This window comes from Anomalospiza imberbis, chromosome 3 (assembly GCF_031753505.1).
Source record: "Anomalospiza imberbis isolate Cuckoo-Finch-1a 21T00152 chromosome 3, ASM3175350v1, whole genome shotgun sequence".
In the NCBI taxonomy this organism is placed as follows: domain Eukaryota; kingdom Metazoa; phylum Chordata; class Aves; order Passeriformes; family Viduidae; genus Anomalospiza; species Anomalospiza imberbis.
Window position 1 is genome coordinate 85,594,679 of NC_089683.1, and position 20,135 is coordinate 85,614,813.

Here is a 20,135-nt window from a genome sequence, read left to right on the forward strand (position 1 = left end):
CCGACAGCGAAGGGATTGCGAAACAAGTCCCGGCTCTTCGCGCTCTCTTCGGCAAGGCACCCCGCACCCCGAGTGCCGCTCCTTCTGCCCCAGAGCCCCGGCGCAGGAAGTAGCGAGGTGCGGGAAACAGGGGCAAGCAACGCTTGTGAAACGGCAGGGGAAAGAGGGGGGAGGAAGAGAAGGGGGGCGGGGACCGGGGCTAGGGACTATTTCTCTGAGCGGAAGAGGGTTTTAGGAAAAATGCCGCGTTGAAGCGGGGAGGGGGGGGAAACTCCGTAAGGAGGGCGCTGATTGGTGGGTTCGTACCTGCAATGCGTCACTCGGACATGCACGCTCTGGGCTGGGAAGGCGGGCACCCTTCCCCCACTCCGCAGTGCGTGAGGGCCGGAGCGGCCCCGCAGGCCCGCGGAGCCGTCGCTGCCGCGCAGTGCCGTGCCGGGCCCCCAGCCCAGGGCGGCAGCCGTGTCCCCCGGAGCGCATTTGCTACAGCGTTTCGAGCCATTATCTCCGTGCTGTGCTTCGGAAAGCCTCCCCCACAAAGAGTTACCAAATGAGACTCGCTCTGCATCCAACACAGTCCAGAAAAATTCCCACCTTGCGCTGTAAGCTAGAGATGCTTCGTCGCTTGGTAGCGTTGTTGAAAAGAATAGATTTCACAGAATCAATTAGGTTGGGAACGATCTCTGAGATCATCGAGTCCAATCCGTGACTCATCACCACCATGTAACTAGACCGTGGCAGCGAGTGCCACATCCAGGCTTTCCTTAAACACCTCCAGAGACGGTGACTCCACCATCACCTCCCTGGGCGGCCCATTCCAATGTCTTATCTCCCTTTCTCTGAAGAAACTCTTCTTCGTGTCCAACGTAAACCCCCCAGTTAGACATTTTCCCTTTTCCTCCCCCATTTCTCCTGTTAGGAATCACATATGCCCTTGTCCTGTACCTAAGGTCAAGTGGCCAGCAATTCTGAGCTAAAATCTGGAGTCTTATAAGAGTTTTATGCAAAATGCATTTGGACAAATGGCTCCAGGTGCAATTTTCAAACTTGCACGTGTATTTTCAAAGATAATTCAACAGAGAGCTGCAATATTGCCTGAGTCCAGTGATGGCAGTCCTGTCCTCTGTGAAAAGCACAACATTCATTTTTGGGACCATAAATACATTATCAAACTTTGGGATCTGAGTTAAAGTTTTCTGACCTAAGTTTGAACACAAATTACAATACCAATCACATTTCAAAAAAAAAAAAATTTACCTACTTCCACATTTATTTGAAAGAATTATGTAGTTGATATTTACACGGTATGTAAACAAATAGTTTTTTGTACCTATCTGTGCACTGTCAGTACACAAACTAGAGCAATGGCTCTCACTTTGCACACTAAAGAGGTTTTATTCATCTCAGTTCTTTGCTGTCTTTGGTTTAAAGGCCACAGAAATAGGATGTGCTTGGTATGAGGCTGGCATGAATGAACTTATAAAACAAAAAGTCGGTGAGTTTTTCCCCCTGAACATTAAGTCAAATTCTCAAGACTGCTTTCTTTTCAGGATCTTGTATCCACTGAATTCAGAAACAAAGTGGGGTGGGGGGAGGAACAGAAGAAGGCCTAGTTTCTTTAAATAAAAAAGGACCCCTTCATTAAGTACAGTGCCTCTCATTCCTCACTTCCTCACTTTGTGGTCATAGGCAATACATAAAACACCACCATAAAAGCTGGCCTTCAGCTTTGAAATCTATCTGCAATTACTGTTTTGTGATGCACTGGTCTGTTAGGCCTCCTTTACCCTCACCTCTATTAATACTCCACAAATCAAGCACATCTGAACTATTGTCTTTTCAAACTCTGATAACATTTTTTCAATGTGTAATGTGTACCTAGATTAATAAAATACTTCCCAGAGCAGGCAATGACTGCCAAGGTTATTGTTACCCATGCCTCCTCCAACCACTGCCATAGGAAGCAGGAGCAAATACCTACCTGTGGTCAGGCTATGCTGGATACAGACAGCTGAGCTTCAGTCGAATTTTCCTCCTCCCTGATGTCCCCTTTGGTTCAATTTTAAGGATTGCTCTGACATTCCCAACTTCTTTACATTTCTAGAGGCGTGAATCTGTGCAGAAAAGTTCTTGACCAAAAAATTCATACCTGCTCTAGATTTGGGATAAAAGTGGCATAGCAGCGCTCAGGGTGCATTCCTGTCACACCCTCAAATCTGGAGCAGAGCAGAGCACTGGTGCATTTTGTGGAGCAAAACCATCTCCTGTAGAGACCTTAGCTTGGGTCCAATAAAATGCTCACGGGTGCGTGGTGCTGGGCCTGATGTGCCAAGACCTCTCCTTGGCATCTTTTATCCTCATATTACCTCAGAGAGACAAAACATTGTGACACCTAGGTTGCTCAGGTGCCCAGGCTCAAGGAATCTATTGAGATGTGATAAATCATCTGTGAAACTGGTCCTGAGGAATTTGATGAGAAATATGTGGAAGGGCTGTATTGAGACAGCAAATTCTGACCGAGTCCTGTTCCTGGAGTTTGCCACTGGCCATCACGAGCATGGAGGCTCTAGGAAACATGATGGCCACAGCATGAGTAAACTGTAGGCTCATTAATAATGGTCTGAGGGTCTGCTGAGGAGCAGGGGCTTGAATGCAAGGGTCCCAGATAACTGGACCACCATACTGTATGTTTTTGTGTATGTCCCTTAAAGGATTTGGTATCTCTAATTTATATTAAATTCTTCATACTCTTTTTAATTACATTTAATTTTCTCTAAAGAAGTGGTCATTCAGAGCATCCTTCCTCTGCTGTGTGTTTCTTAGGCCCCTTGGTTCCTTGATCTCTCTCTCTCTCTCTCTCTCTCTCTCTCTCTCTTCCATTTCTCTGTTCTTATGTGTCTCCTTTTTTCCATCTGCATTTTCCTACAGCAGCACCCATTTCCTGTGGGTTTCATCACCACCCCCACCTTGCTTCCATCTGTTGAAGAGATCAGCCACGAAGTTAACTTGCAATTACACTACCCGTGAAATTACACCAACACTTCCAGTGGCATTACTAAGCATTAAAGCGAACACCCTGGTGAAATAAAGGCGAGAGGGGGGAATTTGCCCCCTGCATAAATGGGTTGTTGGCAACCTCAGGTAGGTAAACCAGCAGATCCTCAGGTACACTGGGGTAGCCAGAGAGGCAGAATTGCTTTTCAGCAGCCTAGCTGACACTCTGCAGCCTGCATATGCCATGAGAGGCAGGGAAATACATCAAATGACTGGCCCCACTGCAGGCTGCAACTCTGGCACCTCTGGCAGAGCAATAATGGGAAATGACAGTAATTTCTCTGTTGCAGTGGTCAGGTATAGTTCTACCAGCCTGGTCTTTTTAACATGAAAATTTCTCTCTCTGCTATGTAATTTAATAGATTTCTCAATATTTGTGATCTGTGCTTTTTTTCTTCCCCCTCAACACAGAAATACAGTTTTACATAAGTCCAGTTTAAGGATTAGGGCAGCAAATTAGAAAAGCAATTTGAGTTCCAAGGTTAGATGAGCTGTATATGCCAGCAATTTCCACAGTTACTCTTTATGGTATATTTAATATTGTGTAAATGCAATTTGTTCTACTATTTTAATAATACTTTAGTGGATCATTTGGACTGATGTATACAGAATGTTGTGCCATGGTACAAAAATGCTATAGCTGCTTCCTCAAGATTATTGTAATAGTTTGAACAACCTAATTAGAAATTATATTATAAGTGAAATTCTGAGATAAGAAGAAAAAAGTTCTCTACTTATGATAAGTACTAATACTTAGCATTTAACTGCTGCATACAGAAGGAAAATTGCTCATGGCTGTTTTCCCATAATGGGTCTGATTTTTTCCAGCTTTTTCTGTAACACAGAACCTGCCCCCCTGAGAAAGGCCTTTATCCTCAATTCCAGCTTTATGGGCATAAAACTAAGGTGGAAATCAATACTTATCCACCCAGATGTATTTGGAAGGCCTATTCAGCCCTCAGCAAGGAAAAGCTTAGTTGTCTACAAAATTTTAAGGTGCTAAATGAGACATCTTGGCTTCTGGTATCCTGAGAGCATCTATTGATGATACAAACCCAGAATGAGAACTGGGAGGCTACCCTCGCCTCACCTGGATGGCAGCAGTGGATAGAAAAAAATGACTGTGTTGGATGGAAGACACCTCCTCTAATACAAACATGGTTATGGGAATAACTGCACTTTCTACTTGCATGTTGAAAGCCTTGTCTTTTCCTTTGTGCCTGGTCCCTAGAGCACTCGCACCTGGACTGCATAGTGCCTAAAATCATGAGGATAGCATTTCTTCCCCTAGGGAGTATGGACAGGTGATTCCTCCACACTTCACTTTCTGTGGGAAGTGCATAGACAAGAACAGTACCTGGCAGAAGGGACTGCATTACCTGCTTTCAGAATATACCTGTGGCTGTGTCAATGCTGAAGGTGACCCAGACATATCCCAAACAGCTTTTAGGTAATTCAGACAGGAATACCAAGGCAGCTCTAGCAGTGTGGTGCCTTCCACAGAGCACCAGACCCACTTGAGAAGCCAGGCAGGTTTGCAGCCAGCGGATACAGAGCTCTTTTGTTGGGATTATGCTGCTCCCCTCCTCGAGGCTAGATGTTTAAAGCTGATTCAGGTGACCTAAAACTGACTCTTGAACTATATTGTGACTACTCATTAACACAAAAGAAGACAGGAGAGTCCAAAAAGGCAGATAGGTGCACTCACATAAAACGGGAGGCCGGAGGAAGGCACAATATCTAATCATAGGCTCTAGACTAGGATTAAGAGTAAAAAGCCAATGGGACTCATGGGACTCACAATGTTTTCCTTTTTTTTTTTTTTTTTTTTTTTTTTTTTTTTTTTTTTTTTTTTTTTTTTTTTTAGTTTTAAAGAGGTACATGGCGTCTCTCCGTGTTTTCCCGGTCCCCGAGCAGCTCCGGCACCTAGAGCAGTGCCGCCTCCCTCCGGCACCCGAGATCGCCGCGTGTTTTCGGGCTCGGCTCCGTGCCGCAGTCCGGGCGGAGGTGCCAGAGGATTCCTCGCCACTAAGAGCGAGAGACACCAGTAACGAGTGAAGGAACGTCCGCCTTTCCCACGCTTGCAAGGCTAAAAGTCCTTTATTGCCGCGGGGAGCTGTGCCGAGGCGCCGCGACCGGCTACCAGCTTGCGCGTTAGAAAACACGGCTTCGGGCCCTCCGAAGCACGGGATTATATCGGGGAGAGAGCGAGGAGAGCAGGGACCCTCCCGCCCAATGGGAGCAGGCACCGTGGCGATGACGTGGACCACGGCACCCAACGGGGACACGGCCGGGGCGGACCCCCGGCTCTGGGGCGGACGGGGAATGGGAATTCGGAGTGAGGGGCACCGAATCTTCCGGGCAGGACGGCGAGTGGTCACAGGAGTGGCTCCAACAGCCAGGGACCGGGAGTGAACAGCCGCGGAGGGGGAAGCGCGGGGGTACACAGAACACGGCTAGCTAACATATCAGAACCTCTAACCTAAACCCCAAACCGCTATGCAACATAGGTAAACAACTGCTTCCATTTTATGAGGATTTCTGATGGAACATTGTCCATAAACCTGCAGTATTTTCTGTGCTCCTATGAGAAAAACCTAGCTCTAGATCTTCATCTCCCCAGTGTATCATTCTGGAAGATGAGAATGCTGCCTGGGCAGAGGCAGTAAGAGATCCCATTTCTAAACTGTGTTCTTGAAGTACAAGAATAGATGGCCTTCACACTAACTCTGAGCCAGATCTTGCTTTTTCTGTGTTTCATTTTCTAAAATACCTTAATAGGAGGGAAAGCATAAACCCCATATTTACTCCAAGATAACAGAAATCCCATAGTCATCATCTTTAGTACAGTTCTGTTTTGTAGGGACTGGAAATAATACTGTAACACTTAAAAGAGGCAGCATAAAGTGCAGGAGATTGCAGAATGTATTCCAATATTTTCAGATTCTGCATTGGCTTCTTTTTCTTTCCTTTAACAAGCTGTAAGAGGAAGACATCAAGAGTTACCAACTCTCCCACCTGTGGGGCAGAAGTCTTTGTGAGAAGCACCACCCAGTTATTATCATCACAGCTTGACAAGATGAATCCAAGCAACTGTTTAAACTTCCCCTCATGTGAAGATCTAGGAAGACATTGGTAAAGGAAGTACTTGTTAATTCTCCATTTTGACAGGAAGAAATAAGAGGGAAAATATGCTTTTCTGGATCTGAAGATTCTTAGTTTTGGTGGCTTTCTACATGGAAGGTTTTCATCCTAACATATTTTTTCTTTATTAACAAACAAAAATGACAGAATTATAGGTAACTCCTATTAAAAAAATCCTGGGGGAGGCAAAGCACTGCTTATAATAGAATTATTGCTGCAGCCTTAATTAGGGCATGGTGCCAAATACCTCTGTGATGAAAAACAAATCGATGTAATGATGCTTTCCCATTACCTTTTTTTGGAGTAATTAAATGTCACAAAATATTTTGCATACTTCCTACTGGGGCATATGGGACTGATTTACAGCAGAAGTCAAAAGGATTTTCTTTAAAACCAGTACAGGCAAACAGACAGCTTCTGGAACTGAAAGTTAAAATGTATTTTAATTTTCACCACAGCAAATGGTGAATCACTTATTGACTGTAAAATCTGAAATACAGTGTAGAATCTGACTTGATTAACTTAGTATTCTACTTCCCTTTTTCACCCAAATATACATTGTTTCACCTAAACCGAAACTGCTCTGGAAATTCAAACCCTGTCATTTAGTCTTGTACTCTAAGATCCTGCATGTTTAAAGAGACTTATGTCCACACACATTGACGGCTGAAGAATCCACCTCTGTTGAATTCAGTAGGCTTTTCACTGGCTTTCTTTCAGCAGGTCACATCATGAGCATCTTACTCACTTTTTCCTCTATTTCCACTTAGGCATGCTTTCAGAGGGGTTTATTCAACACAAGGGCCGATTAAATAATGAGCAAACAGTTCAGAATTTGGCTGCTTTTATAAATAATGATTCAAAGGTTTGATTTAGCTACAGATGAGCCTGACCCACAAAAAAAAAACAATTGCATCTGGATCCTAACTGTGTCAACTCCCATGGCAGAGATTTTTTTTTCCCAGCCAAAGCTTGGCCTGAAAGTTCATGCAGAAAGACAAACTGTGAATCAGAAGCCTGCACCAGTGCCCCGGGTGAAGTGCGTACCAAGATAGCCTGCAGCCACATGCCAGCTTGCCATTGACCTTTTATCTGCATAAATAGTTGTGACCTTTGGGCTGCTCAAATTAGTGCAAGCTGCTCGAGCAGGCAAGTATCACAGCCCTCTGCTGCTCAGGCTGCATCTCTTTGCCTCTTCCTTCTCGTGCCATCTTCTTCACTGGGCAATGAAGGCAGGTGGGGACATGGGACAGCTTTCTTACGTCTGGGGACATCCTCTGCCTCGAAGGAAATCTACCACTGGCTGAGTAGGATTGTACTAAAGCCTCATTACATCAACTAAGTGACACAGAGAAGACCAAGTTAGGGAGCTGACAATCTGCCTTTGGGTTGATACTTTTCTATAGGGTACAATAAACCTGCTTCTTATCTTCTATTACATAAAAGAAGTCCTAAGAGTTTTAAAATCAAAAGAGATAAGCTGTTAACAAAACAGTTATTCTTTTGCTCAGCCTCAAAGTGAGTTGTTTTTCTTAAAAAGAAAAGGTAGATCACTAAATCACTCTGATCTACTTTTTATTCACTGGACCGTATGCTGTATGGGGTTTAATGCCCATTATTTTCTCAGTAGACCAGAACTAGCATGCTCTCTCATGTAAATAAACATTTTCTCCTATTTCAAAATGCATCACTTGTGTCCCTGAAACCACAGCAGTTTCAGTTATTTTTGGACACAGGTATTTGTACAGTTTTACAAGCACATTTTTTCCAATTGTTTAGAAGAGGTCCTTCAGTTGTTTAATGACAATATTGACTAGGCCTGAGGGGAAGAAAAAATGAGTGGGGTATTTTTAAGGATATAAAGCAGGAAAAAAAAATCCAAACATTTTCAAGGATCTGCAAGACGCCGACTGCACATTTCAAAGGGAGGTTACTATCCCTGAAATTCTTTCCAAAGCTCTTTTTATCTGATTTTCTTTACCCAGAGCTTTTTTCTTTTTGTCTGTTTCAATCATGGGCTACCAGATCCCAAGTGTATTTTTCCACATCATGTACATTTTCTGCATGATGCTTTAAAAATTCAAATGACTCTTACTATACATCCTGGAGACATTTTTAATTGCACCAAGGAAAATTGTCAGGCAGGTAGTGAGACAGCTAATAAGTAATCACAGATTCCCATGTTTTTAAAACTAGATTTGAGGGAGCCATCCTGCAAGTGAGAGTGGGAGCTGCATGCTGAGGCACATGCCTGCTGCCTTTGGCAGATGTGTTGGAAGGGAAGTAATTGTTCTGCTGCATCACATCCTTCAGCTCTGGAGCAAAGTCAAACCCACAGCTGTGTGGGTGAGCTGAATTTCACCCCACATTTCAGAAACATCTGCTTGCTGCAAGGGTTGCACCATCACTCATATATGGTCCTTGGTCAGCCACCCAAAAATCAAGTGCCTCTTTCCCAGAAGGATGGTATGGAAAAGTGCTGCAAGTTCTGAGAATAAGTTGTGAGGGTGCAAAACCTGCAGACACGTCTTTGTGCTGTGCAATTGGAGGGGGTGCAAGAGAGGGTAAGGGCTTCTTGCTCCTATTTCCATGAGCAGCTCCACAGAAACAAGACCTTGTGACTCTCAAAGTCTGTTTGCCAAATTACAGCATCTCCCTCTTTAGTTACACCTGAGAAAGGGCATTTATGTTCCACCAGAGAAGCAAATGAAGGGAGGGCTGGGGTGGCTGGTCTGCATCCCTCTCTTCTAGAGCCATGGAGCCCCTTATGCACAAGCTGCACTACAGCTGCAGAGAGGAAAAAATGTGGGTTACCCTTGCTGAAACATTGGCAGCACATCACTGTTTACAACTGGAATTTTTGCTACGGGCTTTTACCAATGACAACTTAGGACAGGAATAGGAAACTTCACATGATGATGAGGTCAACTTTTTTTCGCTTGTCCTGTGCCCCTAGATGAAGACAAAGCTGCTGAAGTTAAGATTTATGATTGCTTGCAAAAAATTGAGCTTGAGCCACAATTTTTAGCTGGCTCTTTTGTGTTATCTTTTATAGCACTTCTAGCAGCATACTCATTTGAAATTTTTAAAAGCAATTTGAGTTGCTTTCATTTGATCCTCATTTCTGCTCCCCCGCTCGATTATCTGTGCCTGTCCAGGAGCAATTTTAAGTTGATCCATTCTCAAGTAAATGAGAGGGCACTGTGTGTGTTTGCAAAGCATGTTTAACTTGTGTCTTTCATCCGTGATTAATATTAGATCTATTGAACAACCTAAATAAGTAATTCACCTACAAACCTGACAAACTGACAGTAATTTCTTCCCCTCAGAGTTTACAGCTCGCAGGTATCTCTTTTAATGGTTTCATTTCCTTTTGTGTACCTGAAGATAAAATCAGTGCGCTATACAATCATGTGTAGAAGAGGGAAGGCTACTTGGCTGTTGTTCTCTGCCCCCATCCCACTACACTCAACATACATAACGTGCATAAAAACATAGAGTGAGAATAAAATAACCACTTTGCATGTCACTTCTGTTCTCGTGGTTTGTGCATGAGAAGTAGACTCCAGTTCTGCCTTCTGGTTTGGATAACAGCCCTGTAAAATAATTTCTACCAAGAGACTAGAGGTCTGGTTTTGTTCTCATGCAAATGATATTAGTGGAATTATATAAGCATAGAATCAGGGGCAAATGAGAGGAAACTCTTATTTGCTCTTTTGTGTTTTTATGGAGTTGGGCTTCTTACACAGAAGACAATGCTCTCGGAAAAGATGGAAAGTGTGTCAATAGGCATCTGGCCTTGGGAGGACCACAGTGCTTCAGCCTTGCAAGCTGTGTGAGGCACACTCACATCTGGCTGTCAGAAGGTGGCTTGAAACAAAATAAACTCCCCAGACGAGGAAGGCCCTTGGAACTAAGTAAGAGAAAACACTAAGTGCAGGGGGTCTAGATGAAATCCCATCCCCTCTCCGCCTTGTCCACTGGCCTATATCAAAGCTGTAGGAAAGGATGTCCTTCTAGCCAGGAATCCTTTCCTAAAAATAATTGTGTAGGACCTCTCTTTGGAAGCAACGATGGGAGGCTTTTCCTCAGAATCCACCCTGGCACCACTTCAGGTTGTGTGCTGTGCTGGTACTGGGCTAAAGCTCTTTATCTGTCGGAATTCCCCTTCCTCCACCATTGGCTGCATATGTAAAAACCTGCATAAGCCATTGTAGTCTCTGGGATCTGGGGGTGGAGAGTGGAATGGAAGAAATCTTGTAGCAGAATATATTTAGCTTCCATCTCTTCCAGGATGTGCCTTCACACCTCCAGGTTAAGTGCATCCAGCCCTGTACTGAGCCATGAAATGCAGAAGAACCAGCAGAGCTTTCTGCCTCATTGAAGGGGCTCAGATTTATACTTTAATAAAGCATCCTCAGTACATAAAACATAAAAGGGACCACCCCAGTTATTAGAAAAAAGACATTTTAAACACAGTTAATGGGAGAAAACTTAGGTTGGATCCTAATGCTATTCAGCCATACAGAAAAAAAAAAAAAATCATGTGTGTTCAGAACTTAAAAGTGGGATAAAAACTATTGGCTAAAAGGACAGAAATCACATTAACCGAGCTGCCTTTTGCCTGCAATGTTTGGTCTTTGGTGTTTTTCACTTACCAGTGTTGCAGAACTTATTACTTGTCCACAAGGAGTGCTGCTGAAGGCAGGGAGTAACCAGTTCATGGTTATCTGCTGTGATCAAAAGCCTGAGAGTTTGAAATGGACTTTATTCATTGCAGCCACCGTGACTGAGGCCATTTCATATGGAAAAAATTAAGAGGCAAAAAGCATATCATAACAAAGGAATGAGAAGAAAGATCAAAAAATACAAGCAGATTGGATCATTCTCTAAAAATGGATACGGTATTTACTGTTGGCAAATATAATAAATCTAAGACTTGAATTACCACAGGACAGTGGGCAGGACTCTGAATTGCAGATTTTTTTTTATGCCGTCTAAGAGGAAACAGTTAAGATTAATGGTGAATGTAGAATTTAGGTCTAGAATAGAACAAAATGTAACTTATTTCATATGTGCGCAGAATGGAATCTGAAAATAATGTGTTTAAAAAGTCACAATGGGAAATTATGTAGAAATTAAAAGCAAAGAGGAAATAAAAAAATATGGTCCATGAGCATTTCCTTAAAAGTAAGGGGAAAATCTAAATGGACATTAAAGAACATCCACAGCAATTTGCACATTTTCTTGAGACCAATGTAAATGCAGCCAGAAACAGAAAATGGCTAAAGAAAAGAATCTCTTTCTAAGAAGTGTTTACTCTTACAGGCAGTAAAAACCCAGGGGGAGGGTTTTTCCCCCACTGCTAGTGGAGAACAAGCAAGGCAGTTACTGGAAAGCATATACCATAATAAAAAATTCTGAAACACCATTTAATATTTCTGTCTGGCTGAGTAATTAAATGAACAAATTTTCAACACTAAGTGATATGAGATAGACTGTCAGTCATGCACAGCTGGGAGCCAGAACATCCATGTCTCTCAATTCCTAAGATAGTCATCTGAACTTGCAGGAAACTTTGGAAATCACTTTCAGTAGCTACTAACACTAGGTCTTCTAGTGCTGTACTGCCATGCCCTGGTGCTGTATGCACACCCACACACCAGTTTTCAATATATTACAACCTTGGGTGAATTTAATATAAACATGCATTGTCAGATGATAGCAAACTGCCATCCAGCTCCTCTCTTTTGACCATTGCCTAGGAGACTAATTTCTATTGCTGCTGAAATCAATTTGAGTTTTATGACTGGCCTCACTGGAGCCAAGATTTGGTTTAGTGTCTGGATGTAAGCAGCTAATGGTTTTTCTGACAACAGCTTGGAGCCGGTGTAAGTCAAAGCAGAAATATTTAATGCTTTGAGACTGGCAGAACATCCCATTCATACTCTTGGCTTACCTGGCAAAAGGAGTATCAGGTATTGATGCCTTCATTCCTGTTCAAACACCCTGCTTTCCCCCTTAAATAACAGGAATGCATAAGTGGAAGTCATCTCACTTCTTCAGAAAGCTGAGAACTGTGCAAACACCCACTAAAACTGGCCAACATACTCTGAGCAAAGGGTTGGTCAAGGGAGCACCTGAACCTCTGAATGGGATACCACAGACCCAGCCTAGTGCCTCCACTGTCACCCTCCACCATTCTGCCCTCCCTCTGTTTCCCTCACACCTCCATGACTCCTCACAACATGTGACATTCTGCATCTCAGTTGTCTGAAGCTACCACAGCTTGAAAAAGCTGTGCTGCTGGGCTGGGTGGCATTTGGCCCTCAGTATTCTCCCTCCGGCTGCTTCTTCCTTACTGGAGCATCCCTTGGAGGCAGTAAGCACACCTCCTGCACTTCCTGCTGCTCATCCCCAAGCCACCAGCTTTGATCACTCGGGCAACCATTAAGGCTGCCAGCTGCAAATCCATGTGATTTCCAGTCCTCTCCCAACTTTGGCAAATGCTTTTGCCTAAGCAGTAGTGAAGTGGAGCATGGCAGGAGGCAGGCAGCTGGGAGAAGGGATAGTCCCATGCAGGATGTGAGTTTCATCCATCTACTGGCTGGACACAGAAAGCAGAGGTTGCAGAACAAGTAATCCTGGGTGCCTTTGGCATTTTAGAAAGAGCTACATATATGACACAGTTTCTCCAGAAGTTCCCTTTAAATGGGCAGTAAATTTTCTGCCCATTTGTATTCACAGGTCTTACGATTCTATTTTTAAATGGAATGTAGGTGTTCACAAACAGTGGGTGTGAGACTGACAGCACTAGACAAGAGCTCTCCATTTGCAGAATAACTGCTGCATTGACTACTATGCTGTAAACTCCTGTAATGGAAATACCAAGGACTGAGAGGGTCTTCCCATCCCTGGGCTTATTTTGCCTTTGTCCTTGCAGCTGAAGCTGCCTCAAAGGGAACCAGCAAATAAGATGGGCTGTGGATGTGTGTGTGTGTTCACATGCATGTTCAAACACTTGCTAGAATAGACACAAGATTATCAATCTTTCCAGACAGTAATTACTTTTAAGCCTCAGCAATTCATTTGGATTTTGTACTCCATTGCCATAGAAGTAGCTTTTCACATGATGCTTTGAGTTCTCCTAGATATCCTTAAAAAACACGTTTAGGTCTCCTTCTTCTTTATTTGCTAACTTTTTGTTCTTAAACAGCTCAGGCCCAGGTACTTGTACCCAACTTTGGAAATATCAAATGTTCTTACCAATTTTCAGTGAACACCCTGAAACCAGTTTTCAGAGAACACTCAGAACACTGTTGTGCATAGCAGGGGTAGCTTATGCCTCTAACCATTATTTAGCAGGTGATTCTGCAAATGAGAACAATTATGTTGGGCATCTGATCCTTTCTCCCACCCCAGCTCAGTCAGAAACACCTTCTGAAAAAAACATGTCAGAATCCCTCTGACCATTTAAAAAGCTGCCTTGTATTCCTTACCTGTCTCCTGAGCCATCTATTCTGCACATTACAAGATCAGGAGTAGAGCCAATACCAATACCTTCCCTTTCTTGAGGCATGCCAGTTATATTACTGGATTAAGGGAGTTCCTATATTTTCCTCCAAGACTATAGGCATGCCATTTCCAGCTATTTCTCTGAACCCTCCAGTCCTCATATGTTAATGTGCTTTGGCTTTTGGTTCAAGTTATTAGGAAGGAATCTTCTTGAGCCTTAATTTTATTTCTTTGCTTCCTTTCAATAATTTAGGGTCAAGTTATAATTTTCTCTTACTGTCTCTAGGCTTCTGTAGAGAAGAGCAAAATTCTTTTCATTTTTGTCATTTCCTGCCCCCTCCCCCAGCTCACTGGAATGGTTTTGTTAATGTGCTGTGCTTGTATGCTCAGCCCTTTGCTAACTGTCTAAAGAGTTGCTTTTTCCTTGCAAAACTAGAAGAGGATCAAAGCATCATGCCAATTCTGGATGCTAGAGAAAGCATAGGCAGAAGCTGCCTGACACAGAGTTCCTCTGGAGGTGGCATTGCTCTGCCACATCAGAGGTGTCATGGTCAGGCAAGGAAAATGGGAAGAGACCGGTGCTTGGACCTGTCTTCCCATGCTCCAGCTGGGAAATCTGATTTCTGAGCTTTGTTTGCTTTCACAGTATTAGAAATATCTGTTATACAGACTGAAATTCTGTTATAAAATGATTATAAATGCTGTTATGCAAAAAGATCAGGCCCAAGGCTCTTAAGTAGCTAGGAGCCCAAAGACTAGATTTGGGATGATCCAAGGCCTGCCCTTGCAGAGAAACTGCATGCAAAACAGCAACACAGCCTCTTGCTGTGAGGTCATCTAAGGCTTCTTGTGTGCTCTCCTGATTTTATGGTGGGATCTTTTGTGATGAGGTTCAGCCCTGCCTTCCTTCTGTTCATTTTTTTTAAGTACTTTTGCAGTAGTCAGTTCTCTGAAGTGCTGTTCTCTTTCCTTTGAATTGACTGAGAATCTGGGTTAAAGTGACTGACTGATGTGACAACAAAGGAGCGAAAGTCATCAGGTCCAAAGGATTTGATATGCTGTTGGTTATAAAATGTGCTCTGACAGCCCAAGTTCTGTGCCAGATTAATATTTGATGTCATGGGACTTCACTGGCTGTAACTGAAAGAGCTGGGGCCGTTGTTGGGAAAATGGCCATCTCCCTCTCAGGGGAAAGTTAGGACTCATAGGAGCTGACAGCCTGACAGTCTGATCTTCCATTCACCCATAAGCACCAGTCAGAGTGAGCAGTGACAATGCAAGTTTCTTCAGATTTAATTCACTGATAGGTCAAATTCTCTTTGTAACCCCTAAGTATTGTGCATACTTTCTGTTATCAGCCAGAACTTTCCTTCTTCCAACAGTTTAGAGAGTATCAGTGCATGGTTCCCCTTGACAGTAGCTACTCCCACTCTCTCCCTTCTCCCTCCTCCCCCCCAGCCATCCCCACCTCTCCCAGTGCCTGTGGCAGCAGCAGTAGCCTGCTTTCTCTGGGCGAGACACCACCACCACCTGTACCCTCCTGCCTCGGGCTCCTCCGCTCATTCAGTAGTGGCAGGCATTGTTTAGTCATGGTCACAGCAACATCGACCCATACAGCAGCTGAAGGGAAGCTGGAAGGGTTCATGCCCTGTTGGTGTAAGCACCCCAAAGCAGGCTCTGTGGAGAGGATCCCAAGCCAGTATCCACTCTCAGCACCTGCCTTTCAACACCAGGAGGATTCTGGCTTGATGCCTTGCAGCACTGTGCTGGGCAGCACATGGTGGAGTGTGGGGAGGGTCACACAGGAGGACAGAATTTTCGGCAAGTAACAGTCATGCATTTGCTACCATTATTTGTTAAGAGTCATAAAAACAGCACCTAGGATGCAGATGTGTAACTCTGGCCCTATCTCTGTATGTGTGAGGCCCCCCTACATAGTCCATGCAGCTGCATAGTAGTCCAATATACTCCAAAATCCTAAAATCTCTCACATAAGGAGAAAACTATTTTGGGCTGCATCATCAAGGCTTTCCCAAAATGGCCCTGTTTTGTCTGTCTGCTGATCCTTAACTTATCCAAAATCTCTCTCAGCTAATGAGGACCATGTGCCAGTCACACTTCATTTAAAAAGAGCGGGGGGTGGGGGGGAAAGGAAGTTGGTGTTGTAGCATATAGATATTAAAAAAATAAATCGAATAAAACTTGGCATTGTAAATGGAAATCAATGGACTGCAAAATTGTATTTGTTCTAGGTGGAGAGAGTACTTGCTGAGTTCCAAGCTGTTTGTCCCTTTCCGATGAGAGACAGGGTCTACTCCATTTGTACTGTAAATGCAAGGCTGTTGTCAAGTGAGACTTGAACTTTTCCACCTTCAAAACACTTTATGCATACAAGAAAAAATTAATTTCACAACATCCCATGAGACAAGAATTTTGGGCCCTTATTTAAAGAGGGAATGAAGGGAGAGTGGGTATTTTGTCTGAAGCCATGAATCTCTGTTAGATGTGAAATGCTTGGTTTCTGGTGTTATACTGAGAAATTCTGACTATGTCTCTCTTAAAATTCTTTCAGTATCTACAAACTGCAGGCAACATAATGTCCAAACAGTAATAATTAATGATAAAGCACTGTAAGTCCATGTGACCTTGTCTAGCTGTAACCTTCAGCTCAGGAAACCTGGAGGTGTCACAGGGACAGTGTTGCTTCTCATCTGCACTACACTCAACTGCTGCTTTTCTGAAAATCTGATTCTTGATCTTTTACAAATCCTAAGAAATTTATATATGACCTAAAATTCTGCTCAACTAAAATATTTATATATTACCTCAAAGAACATGACCTAAAATTCTGCTCAACTAAAATATTTATATATTACCTCAAAGAACACACAAAAATATTCCTATTATGAACAGCCCATTATCACCAACTTATCTATGACATCTATTATTTGTCTTTTCCCCTATTCTGTTAATAATGATGATTATTTATATTAGACACAGAAACAAATAGCATTTCTTACACTTTCTCATTGACTCGTGCATGTAATTACCATAGAAAACCTACATTTTTCTAAGGAATTTTATCAGACTGACTTGCATTGGTCAAAATCCCTCCAAAACTGTTTTCCCAGGACTTTATATGTACAGTCCTGAGAATGGAAGATTTAATTTCATTTCCAAAGATTGTGGTGTTTGAAATTCATCACCTTGGGGATGGGAAGCCAATCAAATGAACCTTGCAAGGCTGAAGGAAGTTGTTTTCAGACTTGAGGAGGTACAACTGGGTAGGAAGTTTGGCAACCAAACTAAAACCTGACAACAGGGTAAAGGGAAAGCTAAAAAGAGAAGACAGTTGTTAATGATCACATCTTTTTCTTTGAAGTCTGAGTAGGTGATGCTGGAGATTAGAACAAGGCAGTAGAATATTATTAGGACAAAGAACCTGGAATTTGCAACTTTTAGCACCATGGCTGGTGCTCTGCAGGAGAAGTCTCTTCATGCCACCAACCAGGACTGTCCTACCAAAGAGCTGTGTCTTCTAAAACCGTTCTCAAAAATTTTAACTGTATGGAGTATGCTATGCAAAGTACTTATCAAAAAATAGATACCAGCTCTGTCCTTGATATCAAGTAGGATCATTTGGATTACTGCAATCAAATGTTAAAAAACCCCATTCATTATGAATGTGAATTTACATCTCTTCAATTGCAGAAATGATCAGAAGAGTATCTCATTTAAAATTATCATTCTTTAAGTAAGGCTTAAAATTTGAATTGATTGGAGAATAATAGCCTATCCAACTCTTTGCTGCCTTCAACTCTCTTTAAAATAAGAACTTTTTATTAAGAAATATATAAACCATTATTATTTTCAGCCCATATCAGTTATGCAGCCTTGATCATTTTGGGGTGAGAGTTATTTTGGGTTGGTTCCATTGGGATGAGAATGCTGATGGAGTTGGTAATACCTTATATCAATGCTCTTGATTAACACTGAATGCACAAAGCTCTTTGTCCTTGAAGTTTTAAAACCAAGGCCAAACCAGAAAGAAGGGGATTTGTTTGCAATTCTATGTGTCTTTCTTGAAAGCACTGTGCCCAAAATCCCTCCCTCAGATTTTGTTTGGGGTCATACTGCTGAGGCCTCTTCCAGCTACACCTGAGCCTGCTTGGTTCTCTTCTATTTCTGCCTCTCTTGTATCCTCCAAGAAAATTGCTGCTTTCAAGCTGATCTCTGCCTGAATGAGTAGATTAGTCACTAGCAAAGCCACCCTGCTGCTGGGTTCACATTCCTGAAGAGCCTGACAGGGAGCCTGCCTAGCTCCAATTTTTTCAGTGATCTGTTAAGACAAAGAATAGTTAACATTCTAAACTCAATCATTGTTGTTGTCAGTGCTGTCCCACCACTACTGCTGCTACCCAGACTGTAGCCAGAGAGTTCCAGTATCATCCAGCCCTGAACCAGGGCTTCTCCACAGTTTATGCACCCTTTGGCATTTCCAGACACAGCTTCTCAGAACAAGAAGTATTAAGCCATGGGAACTATTTAGGGCTTGGCTTTGCCAAGCTCTCAATATGCTCCTTCTATGATTATGACTGAACTAATGTTGTGATGGCTTTTTGTCTATCTGCAACTCTTTGCTATTCACAGCTAGACATTGCACTGGAAATGCTATTTAATAGGAACTTACCCAAGGCTCCTGGGTGCCATTGTGCCCAGATGCCATCTTCCGGGAACTCCAGCACTCCTCCACACTGCCACCCTTGCACCGTGCTGCCCAGGATGGGGACAAAGCTTTCAACTGCCCTATGTACAAAAAAGGAATTCCTTTTCTTCTTCAGAGGCTACATAGAGGGAAATATATGTTATTATGGTAAAGGAGAAGGCTATTTGCAATGAATGGACAAGCTCCATCAGTCAACATAAAATGTTCATAGAGTGGATGCTGAAGCCAAGGCAGATTATTTCTAGGATATCATAGTCCTTTATTCAGTGGGGTTTTTACCCAGTTTCTTGTCTGCTAGCAAACTAACCTCCTTATGTTTCAGAGGAAAGATGGTGAATGGCAGATCACCGGCCAGTCACTTGAATGATGCCAGCTGACATCTGTACATTTAACCAAACCAAGTGATCTTTGGCCCTAGCAGAAGCAAAAGTCAACCATATGTACACAATATATATGCACACAGAAAGCAGCAAAAAAACCCCCCACAACCAAACCCAGGCCAAACCACTCCAAAGATTATAAGTAACTAAGCAGAACAAAGGTCTATCCCTAAATGCTAAAGATCAACATAAGAACTTTTTTTATGGCTGATAACATACCATGCCCCACTGTTAAGGACTTTTTATAGCTGAACAAAACCTGAGAATTGTTTTTATGTAGCATATCTCATAAAAAAAAGGGAAAGTACTCTGCTAAGAAGGTCAATATTGTTATCTTTGTTCCTCAGAAAGCTGAGCAGCAGAGTGGAGGTAAAGGTGCCTAAGGAGCCTTACTTAGAAGACTGTAGGAGTCCAAAAGTCTTCTCCATTCAAAAGGAGGAAGTATGAAAGGGACAACTGTGCTTTACTTAGGTGGTTACACACACACTACCCCATTTGCAGTAGGAATGTTTTCCAAACACTGCCAACAGTAAGTAATACAGCTCCACCGACAGTGCCGGGAGTGCCTGTGGCAGCAGGGCCACCCCTATGCCAGGGGATGGGCAGACAGAGTTCCTGCACCGTCAGCTGGAGTATGAAATTACAACACCTCAGCTGCCTTGTGGGACCAGTCGTGCGCCTGCCCGGCCACCACCACCATGGCCAGGCCACTCGCCCTTCAGAGAATTCCTGTGACCCACTCTGGCACAGGGGGACGGAGCAGGGGGAAGGACAGGCTACGAAGAAAGCCAGGAGGGGGAATTTACTGAATCCATCGTTGCTCTGCCATCCCAGCCACTGCATCCTTCCCGCGCTGCTGGAACTCACGTGCGCCCAGAGCTGGGGTCCTGCAGCAGCTGCGGCAGTGCTCAGGGCAGATGCAGAACAGCTTTGCAGCTGCACGGGGTCACTCCCAGCCCTGCAGGGCAGCCCTAGGGACAGTTTCCTGACCCCATGGTCATGCTCCTGACCGTGCTGGAAGGCAAGTAAATTACATGGCCACATTTACTGTTGGATTTAACATGAAACATGTTAAATGCCACTGGCCTGGCCCCTTGGTTTCCTACACATTGCCAGGGAGTGGAAAGAAAACCTCTCGCCACAGAGTTCAGAGTTCTTCACCAGGGAGAGACAACTGGATCAGTCTCCCTTTCCTTCTAAGTGTGCAGGAAAAAACACCCCTCTCAGGGTAACTTATTAACCCAAATTACCTTCCATTCTTATCTCATTATGCTTGTAAGTCATACTGACAAGCTTTTGGCAAGAGTTTCAGAGCC

At 43.4% G+C, this 20,135-nt stretch overlaps 2 long non-coding RNA genes across 2 annotated transcripts in view; one reads left to right on the forward strand and one right to left on the reverse strand.

Moving 5' to 3' along the window:
- Positions 1-14: 14 nt before the first annotated feature.
- LOC137471313 (uncharacterized) lies at positions 15-8,546 on the forward strand. Its single transcript, XR_010997520.1, has 2 exons — positions 15-117; positions 4,505-8,546. It is a non-coding gene; the product is annotated as an uncharacterized lncRNA (long non-coding RNA).
- LOC137471312 (uncharacterized) overlaps positions 5,558-20,135 on the reverse strand; it is a 48,556-nt gene continuing 33,978 nt past the window's right edge. Inside the window, exon 4 of the long non-coding RNA XR_010997519.1 lies at positions 5,558-12,218. This is a non-coding gene — a long non-coding RNA (uncharacterized lncRNA). The remainder of the gene's footprint in view (positions 12,219-20,135) is intronic.